Here is a 12,345-nt window from a genome sequence, read left to right as displayed (position 1 = left end):
ACTTGACACGTTCAAGTTTGGCTCAGTGCATTATCTGCTCTCAGGATTGCCTACGATCAACTGGATCCTTAGGCACACCCTTCTGCCCAAGTCTGGAGATCACAAGATGATCAGAGGTCACGCGATCAATTTGCTTCATGTTTTTGACGTGCCTCAAAAATTCAAAGTCATGAGCCTTATAGTGGAAACAATCAAAAGGACCGCGGCAGATCAGAAGAGGAGCTGTGGATATGCCCCTCAGATTCAGGAGCTCATCAAATCCAAGATGGGCACGGACGTATATTTGTTGGATAAGGAACACCTGCCCATCCGTCCAGATTTTGAGAACAATGAAGTTGTGATGACAGAGAATGAACCATCATCTGCCCATGCACAAGCTCAGAAGGAGAAGGCGAAGAAGGAGAAAGCTGCCAGGATGCCTACTCAAGCGGAGGCATCTCACTATTTCTTGAAGACCAAACAAGAGCAGCTCAGTTACTTGATTGCGTCCACCCTGCAGATTGAGTAGAGTATAGCCACCCTGACTCAGAACCAGGCGAGTTTAGAGAGGATCATGGAACAGAGGTTCTATGACTTGGACATCAAGGTAACAGAAGTTCAGTCTGCAGTGGAGCAGCTCCAGGAGGACATGAATGAGAGGAGAGGCAGGACCACGACTCATGCGTTTGCGAGGGTGCCACGAGGTCCGAGGTTGTCTGCGCTGCCAGTTGCTGACACCAGAGCTACAACGTCTGCACCAGCCACAGCCTCAGTTCCACCAGCTCTAGCATCCACTTCAGCTTCCACTCCAACCACGTCCACCGAAGGCTTCGTCCTTGGAGTGATCCGGACTCCACCACCACCTGAAGATCAAGCCTGAGCGTCGACTTAGCACTATGCATTTTCTAGGAACTTTTTGGTAACTTGTTGCCAAAGGGGGAGAAAATGTATAGATCATAGGCTTCGAGAGAGAGTGTGTTGCTTTTCTCTCTTGTTTTATTTGGTGGTTTCTTCGAACTTTGTTTGCTTGTGTGTGAGATACTACGTCCTTATGCCTGTGAGACATCGATGATCATGTGTTTGATCATAAGCTACACTTAATGTTTGCTTGATGCTTGCTTAAATATTATCATTCTATCTATCGTTTGTGATCATTCACTATTCTTGGTGATGAGTGCATGTATTTCAATCTTATCATTTTTTGAGCGCTCCACCAAGATGTATGTGACATGGAAGAGTAACCCATGATTCTAACTCTTTGTGCATTTGCAGTCCAAAGCAAATTTTAAATATGCACAAATTTAGGGGGAGCTCTTACTTACCACATACCTCTCAAAGCGACGATATATTTCATGCTTATTATCATTTGTCGAAGCTTTGATCTATATGTTGTCATCAATTACCAAAAAGGGGGAGATTGAAAGTGCAACTATCCCTAGGTGGTTTTGGTAATTCATAACAACATATAGCTCATTGAGCTAATACTATTCCAAGATAATTATTTCAGGAAATCTCAATGATTGGCATGGCATGGATGTGAAAGTGGAACCCTCAAAATGCTAAGGACAATGGATTGGCTCAAGCTCAAAAGCTCAAGACTCTTCATTTTATATTTTAGTGATCCAAGATCACATTGAGTCCATAGGAAAAGCCAATACTATTAAGGAGGGATGAGGTGTTGCTTAATGAGCCTCTTGCTTCATGTGCTTAGTGATATGCTCCAAAACCCTCAACTACTTTCCCATATCCACATATGACCAAAACTCTAAGCCAAACTCGGTCCTACCGATTCTTCCTATCCGGCGCCACCGAGTTTCACTTGTCATTAGCCACTGCCAAACCCTAGCAATTCGGTTCTACCGATAAGGATCTCGGTCCCACCGAGATGGGGTTGCAAACTCTCTGTTTCCCTTTCGTAACTTTTCGGTCCCACCGAAAGAGCGAATCGGTCCCACCGAGATTGCAATGTAAACTCAGTGTTTCCCCTTTGTAACTTTTCGGTCTCACCGAGTTCCGCTCGGTCTCACCGAAAGAGCAAATCGGTCCCACCGAGTTTGCCTGACCAACTCTCTGGTTAGCTAATTACCAAATTCGGTCTCACCGAGTTTGTGTAATCGGTCTCACCGAGATTACGTTATGCCCAAACCCTAACCGAATCGGTCCTACCGAGTTGCATGTCAGTCCCACCGAAATTCCTAACGGTCACTAGGTTTACTATTTCGGTCAGACCGAGTTTTCTGATTCGGTCCCACCGAGATTGGTAAATTGTGTGTAACGGTTGGATTTTGTGTGGAGGCTATATATACCCCTCCACCTCTTTCTCATTCAGTGAGAGAGCCATCAGAACACACACATCATTCCAACTCATTTGTTCTGAGAGAGAACCACCTACTCATGTGTTGAGACCAAGACATTCCATTCCTACCATATGAATCTTGATCTCTAGCCTTCCCAAGTTGCTTTCCACTCAAATCTTCTTTCCACCAAATCCAAATCCTATGAGAGAGAGTTGAGTGTTGGGGAGACTATCATTTGAAGCACAAGAGCAAGGAGTTCATTACCTACACACCATTTGTTACTTCTTGGAGAGTGGTGTCTCCTAGATTGGCTAGGTGTCACTTGGGAGCCTCCGACAAGATTGTGGAGTTGAACCAAGGAGTTTGTAAGGGCAAGGAGATCGCCTACTTCGTGAAGATCTACCGCTAGTGAGGCAAGTCCTTCGTGGGCGATGGCCATGGTGGGATAGACAAGGTTGCTTCTTCGTGGACCCTTTGTGGGTGGTTGCTTCTTCGTGGACCCTTCGTGGGTGGAGCCCTTCGTGGACTCGCGCAACCATTGCCCTTGGGTGGAGCCCTGTGTGGACTCGCGCAACCGTTACCCTTCGTGGGTTGAAGTCTCCATCAACGTGGATGTAGGATAGCACCACCTATCCGAACCACGGGAAAAACATCCGTGTCTCCAATAGCGTTTGAACTCTCCAAACCCTTCCCTTTACATTCTCGCAAGTTGCATGCTTTACTTTCCGCTGCCCATAAACTCTTTGCATGCTTGCTTGAATTGTGTGATGATTGCTTGACTTGTCCTAGAATAGCTAAAATCTGCCAAGAACTAAAATTGGGAAAAGGTTAAGTTTTTATTTGGTCAAGTAGTCTAATCACCCCCCTCTAGACATACTTTCGATCCTACATTATGCTTGAATGCCGCTAAGGCGTCTGCATCCGAACAGTCGACAATTTGGTTTTTCTTAGTTGGGAACTGTGTCCAGAATTGCCTGGCCGATTCCCCTGGCTGCTGAGTTATATGGCTCAAGTCATCAACATCCGGTGGTCACACATAAGTGCCCTGGAAGTTGTCAAGGAATGAGTCTTCCAAATCCTCCCAACTGACGACGAAGTCTGCTGGCAAGCTATTCAGCCAATATCGAGCTGGTCCTTTGAGTTTTAGTGGGAGGTACTTGATGGCATGCAGATCATCACCACGAGCCATGTGGATGTGGAGGAGGAAATCCTCAATCCATAAAGTGGATCTGTTGTACCATCATACGATTCGATATTTACGGGTTTAAAACCCTCCGGGAATTCGTGATCCATAACTTCATCAGTGAAGCATAGGGGGTGTGCGGCACCTCTGTGCCGGGCTATATCACGATGCAGTTCATATGAGTCTTGTCTGCTGTATTCGGCCCGGCCGGATTTACTTTTAGTGTATCCGGCGTGACGGTCATCGTCCCGCGTTGGCGCGCGCCCCCGTGACCCGTATATCGACCTTGCATGTTTTGCCCTGATTCCAATACGTCTCGCAAGTCCCGTGTGTTGCTCCGGGCCTTGGTATTTTTGTTTGAGTGGCGGCGGGGTGCAGGCTGAACTTCAGGCTGAAACACCTCTGTGGCTCGGCCACGAGGTGGCCGGTCAGTCGCATCGTACACTGGTGATGTAGGTTTCAATGCTTCCTCCTCGAGTCGGGGTAGCGACCTGCACTTTGGGTAACTCTTGGAGGGGCGCTCGAGTTCATATTCCTCGGCCGCAAGGACTTCGGTCCATCTGTCTGCTAGCAAATCTTGATCAGCTCGAAGCTGTTGTTGTTTTTTCTTCAAGCTATTTGTTGTGGCTATAAGCCGGTGCTTGAAGCGCTCCTGCTCGACGGGATCCTCGGGCACGATAAATTCTTCATCGCTGAGGCTCACCTCGTCTTCGGAGAGAGGCATGTAATTGTCCTCCTTCGATTCTCTATCTGCCGCCCGCTCTGGAGGGCTAGCTTGTTCACCCTCCCACTCTAAATCGTGCTGGAGGGGATTGTTGTCGTCTTCGGCACTATCCGGAGTGTTATTGTCTCTTGTGCCAGTATCACTACTTTTGCTATGGCGGGACTTAGAGCGGCGCCGCTGACGTCGGTGCTTGGGTTGCTTCTTGGAGGGGTCATCCCCCGCTGTCTCGTCACCATTGCCTTCTTTGGGGGTGTCCACCATGTATATATCATATGATGAGGTGGCGGTCCAGCGCCCTGTGGGCGGTGGTTCCTGTTCGTCTCCTGCATCGTCGTCCATACCGTCGATGTCTTCGGAGTCGAGCATGTTGGTTAAATCGTCGACAGTGGCTACTAAGTGGGTGGTGGGTGGGGAGCAAATTTCTTCATCGTCTGCAATCCATTCTAGCCGGACATAGTTCGGCCAAGGTTCTCCTAACAAGGAGAGGGACCTTAATGAATTTAGCACGTCGCCGAAAGGTGAGTGCTGAAAGATATCCGCGGAGGTGAACTCCATGATCGGCGCCCAATCGGGATCGATAGGCACAAACGCAGGCGGCTCGGAGTCCGTGGCCGGAGACGAATCCAGTGGTTCGGCAACACGGCTCTCGTAAGGAGTGAAGTCAGTATCCGGCTCTATCGCCACCGCGAGTGCGGCCTCCATGGCGGGGTCTATCCCCCTGTCCTCGGATGGCGCGATTTGCTCTAGATTGAGGGCCGGAGTAGTTGCGGGTGTGATCTCCCGAACACTGTCCGACGGCAGAGTTACGTCGTGCTCATCGTGATTGTGCGGCGCACCTGACATGGGCCTGAATCCGTCGAAGATAAAGTCTCCGCGGATGTCGGCAGTGTAGTTTAAGTTTCCGAACTTGACCTAATGGCCAGGGGCGTAGCTCTCGATCTACTCCAGATGGCCAAGCGAGTTGGCCCGCAGTGCGAAGCCACCGAATACGAAGATCTGTCCAGGGAGGAAAACCTCACCCTGGCCCGCATCTTTACCGATGATCGAAGGAGCCATCAAGCCTTATGGTGACGACACAATGGAACTCTCAATTAAAGCACCAATGTCGGTGTCAAAACCAGCGGATCTCGGGTAGGGAGTCCCGAACTGTGCGTTTAAGGCGGATGGTAATAGGAGGCGGGGGACACGATGTTTACCCAGGTTCGGGCCCTCTCAATGGAGGTAATACCCTACTTCCTGCTTGATTGATCTTGATGATATGGGTATTACAAGAGTTGATCTACCACGAGATCGTAGAGGCTAAACCCTAGAAGCTAGCCTACGGTATGATTGTATGTTGTCCTACGGACTAAACCCTCTGGTTTATATAGACACCGGAGGGGGCTAGGGTTACACAGAGTCGGTTACAAGGACTAAGATCTACATATCCGTATTGCCAAGCTTGCCTTCCATGCCAAGGAGAGTCCCATCCGGACATGGGATGAAGTCTTCAATCTTGTATCTTCATAGTCCAACAGTCTGGCCAAAGGATATAGTCCGGCTGTCCGGAGACCCCCTAATCCAGGACTCCCTCACTTGTCAGAGGTCTCATACTTCTCGACCCGGGCATGAGTCCGAAATACCAATTTCAGCTCTTGGAACATCTTATATGCTCTGTGGCATTAAAAACGTTTTTGAAGTCCCGATTCTAAGCCGTAAAGAATGGTGCACTAAACTATCAAGTAGGCATCATACCGAGCTTGCCAAACGTTCATAACGTCTACATCTCCTCCTGTAAAAGGTCCGTCACCTAGTGGTGCATCAAGGACATAATTCTTCTGTGCATTAATGGGGATAGTCCTCAGATCACGGACCCAGTCAGCATCATTGCTACTATCATCTTTCAACTTATTTTTCTCTAAGAACATATCAAAAATAAACGGGGAGCTACATCGCAAGCTATTGATTTACAACATAGATATGAAAATACTATCAGGACTAAGTTCATGATAAATTAAAGTTCAATTTAATCATATTACTTAAGAACTCCCACTTAGATAGACATCCTTCTAGTCATCTAAATGATCACGTGATCCATATCAACTAAACCATGTCTGATCATCACGTGAGATGGAGTAGTTTTCAATGGTGAACATCACTATGTTGATCATATCTACTATATGATTCACATTCGACCTTTCGGTCTCATTCTTCCAAGGCCATATCTGCATATGCTAGGCTCGTCAAGTTTAACCCGAGTATTCTACACGTGCAAAACTGGCTTACACCCGTTGTATGTGAATGTAGAGCTTGTCAAACCCGATCATCATGTGGTGTCTTGGCACGACGAACTATAGCAACGGTGCATACTCAGGTAGAACACTTATACCTTGAAATTTAGTGAGGGATCATCTTATAACGCTACCGCCGTACTAAGCAAAATAAGATGCATAAAGGATAAACATCACGTGCAATCAATATAAGTGATATGATATGGCCATCATCATCTTGTGCCTTTGATCTCCATCTCCAAAGCACCATCATGATCACCATCGTCACCGACTTGACACCTTGATCTCCATCGTAGCATCGTTGTCATCTCGCCAACTATTGCTTCTACGACTATCGCTACCGCTTAGTGATAAAGTAAAGCAATTACATGACGATTGCATTCCATACAATAAAGCAACAACCATAAGGCTCCTGCCAGTTGCCGATAACTTTTACAAAACATGATCATCTCATACAATAATTTATATCTCATCACGTCTTGACCATATCACATCACAACATGCCCTACAAAAACAAGTTAGACGTCCTCTACTTTGTTGTTGCAAGTTTTACATGGCTACTACGGGCTTCTAGCAAGGACCGTTCTTACCTACGCATCAAAACCACAATGATTTTTCATCAAGTGTGTTGTTTTAACCTTCAACAAGGACCGGACGTAGTCAAACTTGATTCAACTAAAGTTGGAGAAACAGACACCCGCCAGCCACCTGTGTGCAAAGCACGTCGGTAGAACCAGTCTCATGAACGCGGTCATGTAATGTCGGTCCGGGCCACTTCATCCAACAATACCACCGAATCAAAGTAAGACGCTGCTGGTAAGCAGTATGACTATTATCGCCCACAACTCATTGTGTTCTACTCGTGCATATAACATCTACGCATAGACCTGGCTCGGATGCCACTGTTAGGGAACACAGTATTCAAAAAAATTACCTACGATCACGCAAGATCTATCTAGGAGATGCATAGCAACGCACGGGATAGTGTGTCCACGTACCCTCGTAGACCGAAAGCGGAAGCGTTTAGTAACGCGGTTGATGTAGTCGAACGTCTTCATGATTCAACCGATCCTAGCACTGAAGGTACAGTGCCTCCGTGTTCAGCACACGTTCAGCTCGATGACGTCCCTCGAACTCTTGATCCAATTGAGGACGAAGGAGAGTTTTGTCAGCACGACGGCATGACGATGGTGATGATGAAGTTACCGACGCAGGGCTTTGCCTAAGCACTACAACGATGTGACCGAGGTGTGTAACTGTGGAGGGGGGCACCGCACATGACTAAGAGAAGACTTGTTGTGTCTTTGGAATGCCCCTGCCCACGTATATAAAGGAGGGAGGGAGAGAGGTCAGCCCCACTACTAGGGAAAAGGCTAGCAACAGCGCGGGTTTTAGGTGTATCAGTAGCGCGGGGACCGGCGCTACTAATAAGGCGCTACAGCTAACACGTAGCAGTAGCGCGTGCTCACTAGCGCTACTGCTACACAAGTGTAGCAGCAGCGCGCTTAATGGAAGCTCGCTACTGCTAATAGCTATAGCGCGCTTCTCCTGTGCGCGCTACTGCTACTACCGCGCTGCTGCTAACTGTTCTCCACTCGCTACTGCTAATTTTAGTAGTTTTTTGTTTTTTTGGCATATTTGTTTTGTATTTGAACATGCTTTATAGAAGAATCTTTAGCACATACAAATGTCATCATGATACACATACAAATACCTGCGAGACCACAAATGTAATCATAGCATATACATACAAATAGTCTCATCATAATCATCATCCAACACAAAGTGGTATCTTGTCATCATCTCGAAAATAGCGATACATGCAAGTCTCGAATACTTGCAACCACAACGTCATCCATCTAAACAAAGGTATGCACGAGAAGAGCTATCACTATGAGTGAGAGCGGAACTATGCAGTACATGAGGTGGCGGTTACGAGTCCTCTCTCGCGCTAGCGTGAACCTCAAGTAACTAGCTTCTCCTTCTTGTCTGCTTTTGAAGCCTTTATGGCTGGCGCCCGAGAACCCATTCACTTGCGCCTGACACTCATGCCACTCGTTATACACCCCCGGAACCTTCCCTTTGTACACGACATAGCACTTCCATCTCGACATCAAGAAACTAGGTACCTGTTAGAGATGCATGTTCATGAAGAGGATGTACAATCATATATATGCAACAAAATATACTAGAGCAACACCGAAAAACAAAGGGTTAGCAACTAGATGCAACATACAGTACGCAAATTAATTAACTAGAGGTACGCAGGTCATCATACGCAAACTAATAAAGTAGCATTACGCAAGTTCGGCAGGGACCGTGGACATCACAAAGTTTCATCGCTACAAAAAGTATACAAGTTCAACCGACACATATCATCATCATCGGGATCATAAATCACTAGAAGTTCCATCCTTCCATATAATCGAGGATGGACCCTAGCTTCTTGAACGGTGTGAGGTCTAGACGTTGCATGCCTATGCGAGTTCGGACGTCAGCTCGCGATATAGGGCGTGGTGGAACATCCCCTTCTCATCGACGACTTCTTTCATGATGATCGTCGCAATGTCGCTTTGGATGCGAAAGAAGTCATCTCTAAGTTTATAATCCACTTCTCCATGAGATTCTAGCCACTTGTGGATATGATCATCATTTCTGCTTCTCATGCGAAGCTTTTGGTGATCCGTGTTGAACTGAATCATGAGATGGACAATGTAGAATCCATCCTTCTTGCTTGGTTTTGGGACATGGATGCAGGAGAAGTTAGTTTTATGCGCGAAACCCATCTTCTTGTTCCTTTGTTTCCTGATCTGCATGTGGCCACCTCTAATGCTGAAGCCTTGGAGAGCATCATCTAGAATATTCATTATGTGGGTGTAGTCTTTTTTCTCGTAGTCTCTGGAAGGGTCAAAATACACGGCGTGGGAGACTTGCGGGTAAAGAACGATAAGGACGGCGTGCCCGTTGCTGCGGGGAAAAGACACCTCAAATTATTCCCCATATGAGAGAGAAGGAATGATTGAAATGTACGAAAGGGTTGTCCGAAACTGACTTACTTTGGATGATAAGGCACGAGGACAATTTCCCGGTCCTTATTCTGTACCATGAAGTTTTGGAGGTACTCCCTAGCAGTTTCACGCTCAAAGTCGCCGAGACTCAAGAAAGACTCGTGCATGTAGTACGGATCCGCCACACAGATTTGCGAGACTTCTTCACTCTTCATGACGGAGCTCATATGTAGCACAAAAAGGCGGACGATTGTAAAATCGAGCCGCCTTGTCAGAAACATCTCAAAGATATGGTCAAACCGCAGGAAGAACACCTCCGCGGGTCGTGTATCGACGTAGCACTTCCCCTCGGGCACACGAACCGCGTATGTCGGATATCCTGGATCCTTTGAGGCTAGTAGGCTTTTCTCAGTCGACAGCACATGGTCATGCAGTCTCCTGAGATCCCCTAATAGTGCCTCCAGCGGTTTCGGCGGTAGCATCGGCTCGCCCGTGAGATGGAACATGGCCGCACCTTTCACGGGTGCACGCTCTTCAGAATGCATCGTCTGGCTGCTTTGTGCTCTGGCTTGTTTGGAGGCAGTTATCTTCCCCGATCTCTTCCTCTCCTTTTTCTTGGGCACACCTTCCAGACCCTTCCTTAACCCCTGCCCCAGGGTTCCCGGGCTAAGCACTGTACGACCCTGGCTAGTTGAGCCTGTGTTGAGGCGACATCTTCAGGCGTGTCCTGTGAGGAATTCATGAAGAGAGACTTTTTGCAATCCTTCCAACGCCCCTCCTGCCCGGGCATATCATCCATATCCTCATTAGCATGCTGATAGCCCGATTCGTCATATGGTTGACTCATCATATCTATGTCACAGTCATACGCGTTTGTATTGAGGAAACCCATAGGGTCGACCTCCGTCTCATCATCCATTCTCTGTTCTACAGGACCGATTACATCAGTCAGTACTATTGCACCCCCTTCATCACGTCGTCCGCCGCTCTCACTCGGCACTACAGGAGCTGGTAATTGCGCAGGCGGGGTGGTGGTCTCCGCACATGCTTGTTGATGTGTGGTTATTGGTGTGCTCTCGGCCGGCTCCAGACGAATAAGATTCTTCGGCCATAGCAGCACCCAACTCTTGCATCTTCCAATCCGTGGCGGGGTCTCGTCGTCCTCTCCCACATGTTGTACTGGAGGAGGCGTTGCCCCGATTTCACACTGGACAAGCTAACCCTGAAGTGCCCAGCGGGGATCGGCTGGTTGTGGAACGTGGGTTGCAAGGGGTTCAATATCATCCCCTTTCCCACGTCGACCTTCTGGCCTTTTATCAAGTAGAGTATGGTGCACGGGGTTTCTTCACCCTGCAAACACATATGTCTGTGGCGTAAAACATTCGAAAGGCAACAAAAATGGAATATTATATGTGTGTGTGTGTGTTGGTGCGGCATGTAATTACCGTGACGGCGTCGAGCTCAGCCAAAGACGAAGGCCCACCTAGCGTGCCAGAGACTGAGGAAGGGCTGCTATGAGCGGGAGCGACCGCGAGAGGAGGCCCGATTGCGTGAGCAAGTGATGGTGCGGTGTTGTTGTTGTTCATGGAGTTGCTCCCGACGAAACTGGGCATCGGGAAATCATGTACCGTCTTGTCTGGATTTTCCTTCGTCCAGTTGATGATAGCTGGAACCAAGTTAGTAGCGAAATCATTTCTGCACGCAGTTACAGCTGCATTGACTGCCTGCTGTAGCAACTCATTTTTCTCCTCGGCTGTTTTTTCCGCGTCCTCAGCTGCTTTTTTCTCGACCGCAAGCTTCACCTTCACGTCGATGTCCGCCTGACTAAACTTCTTTTTCTGCTTCTTGGCCTCCGGGCCCTCATTGTAAAACACCTTCCACGTGGCGCCGTCTCCAGCGCCGTGCACACGACCATATTGCGGCCGCTGGCCCAAAGGGAGCCCCTTAAGTTCGTTCAAGGCCCGGTTGAGAGGGGTGTCCCACTTGGGCCTCGTCGGAGAAGTAGGGCTTTCGGCTGCAAGCTGGTGATGCTTCTCTAGTAGTCTAATCAATTTCCTCGTGATCTGGTCTGTGTAAAAAAACCTTTTTCTCCTTGTCCCACTTGTAGCGGGCCCTGATGAAGTCACGCTCCAAGGGGTTGGTGAACTTCGCGAAGGGGTCTGGGAAACCTGCGGCTTCACGTTCCGCGTCCTCCTTATCCCATATGGGCCTTTTACCGAGGTAGCCATGGCTTCCGAGGCGATGCTTCCCCATGTTCCTTTGCTGAAGGCTCTTGAATTTCGCAGCCTTAGCCTTGGCTGCCTCGGTAGCGCAAGTGTCCTTGAACTTTTTGAACTCCTCTTCCGTAAGTGTCAGATTTTCCTCCAGAATCTTGGACAGGGGTTCCTCAGCCTCAATAGCTCGTTTCACCCTCCCTTTCCAGGAGGCCAAATCATTGCTAAACATGCCCATGGCGTGATTGTTAATCTTTTTCATCTTCGGATCATCCCATGGTTGTTCTATGTTATCATCCCGATCGGGGAACTTGAATCTCTTGTGCAACTTCGTTAGGAGCAACTGCGTCAAATGTTCTTTACTCCTTAAGTCATCGTCGTTGATGCTCGCGCATTCCCGTAGGATGCATCCTAATTGGTTCCCATAGCACTTGCGAGGTTCTTCCGGCTCTAATGGCTCAAGGACATTCTTACAAATATGCATTTGATCAAGGCAATGAGGTGTATCGAGTTTGTGCCAGTACTCCAAGTCCCAGAACACAGACCTCGTCTTCCATACCTTTAGCAGCGGCTCCGGCGCCTTTCTCATCGTCTTTCCCGGCGCGGGGCACTCCTTCCAGTTTTTCAACAACTCATCGATTTCGGCACCGCTCCGCTTATGTGGAGGTCCT

This window comes from Triticum urartu, chromosome 5A, assembly GCF_056163025.1.
Source record: "Triticum urartu cultivar PI428250 chromosome 5A, HENAU_Tu73, whole genome shotgun sequence".
NCBI classification, from domain to species: domain Eukaryota; kingdom Viridiplantae; phylum Streptophyta; class Magnoliopsida; order Poales; family Poaceae; genus Triticum; species Triticum urartu.
Note: the sequence above shows the minus strand (reverse complement) of the source record.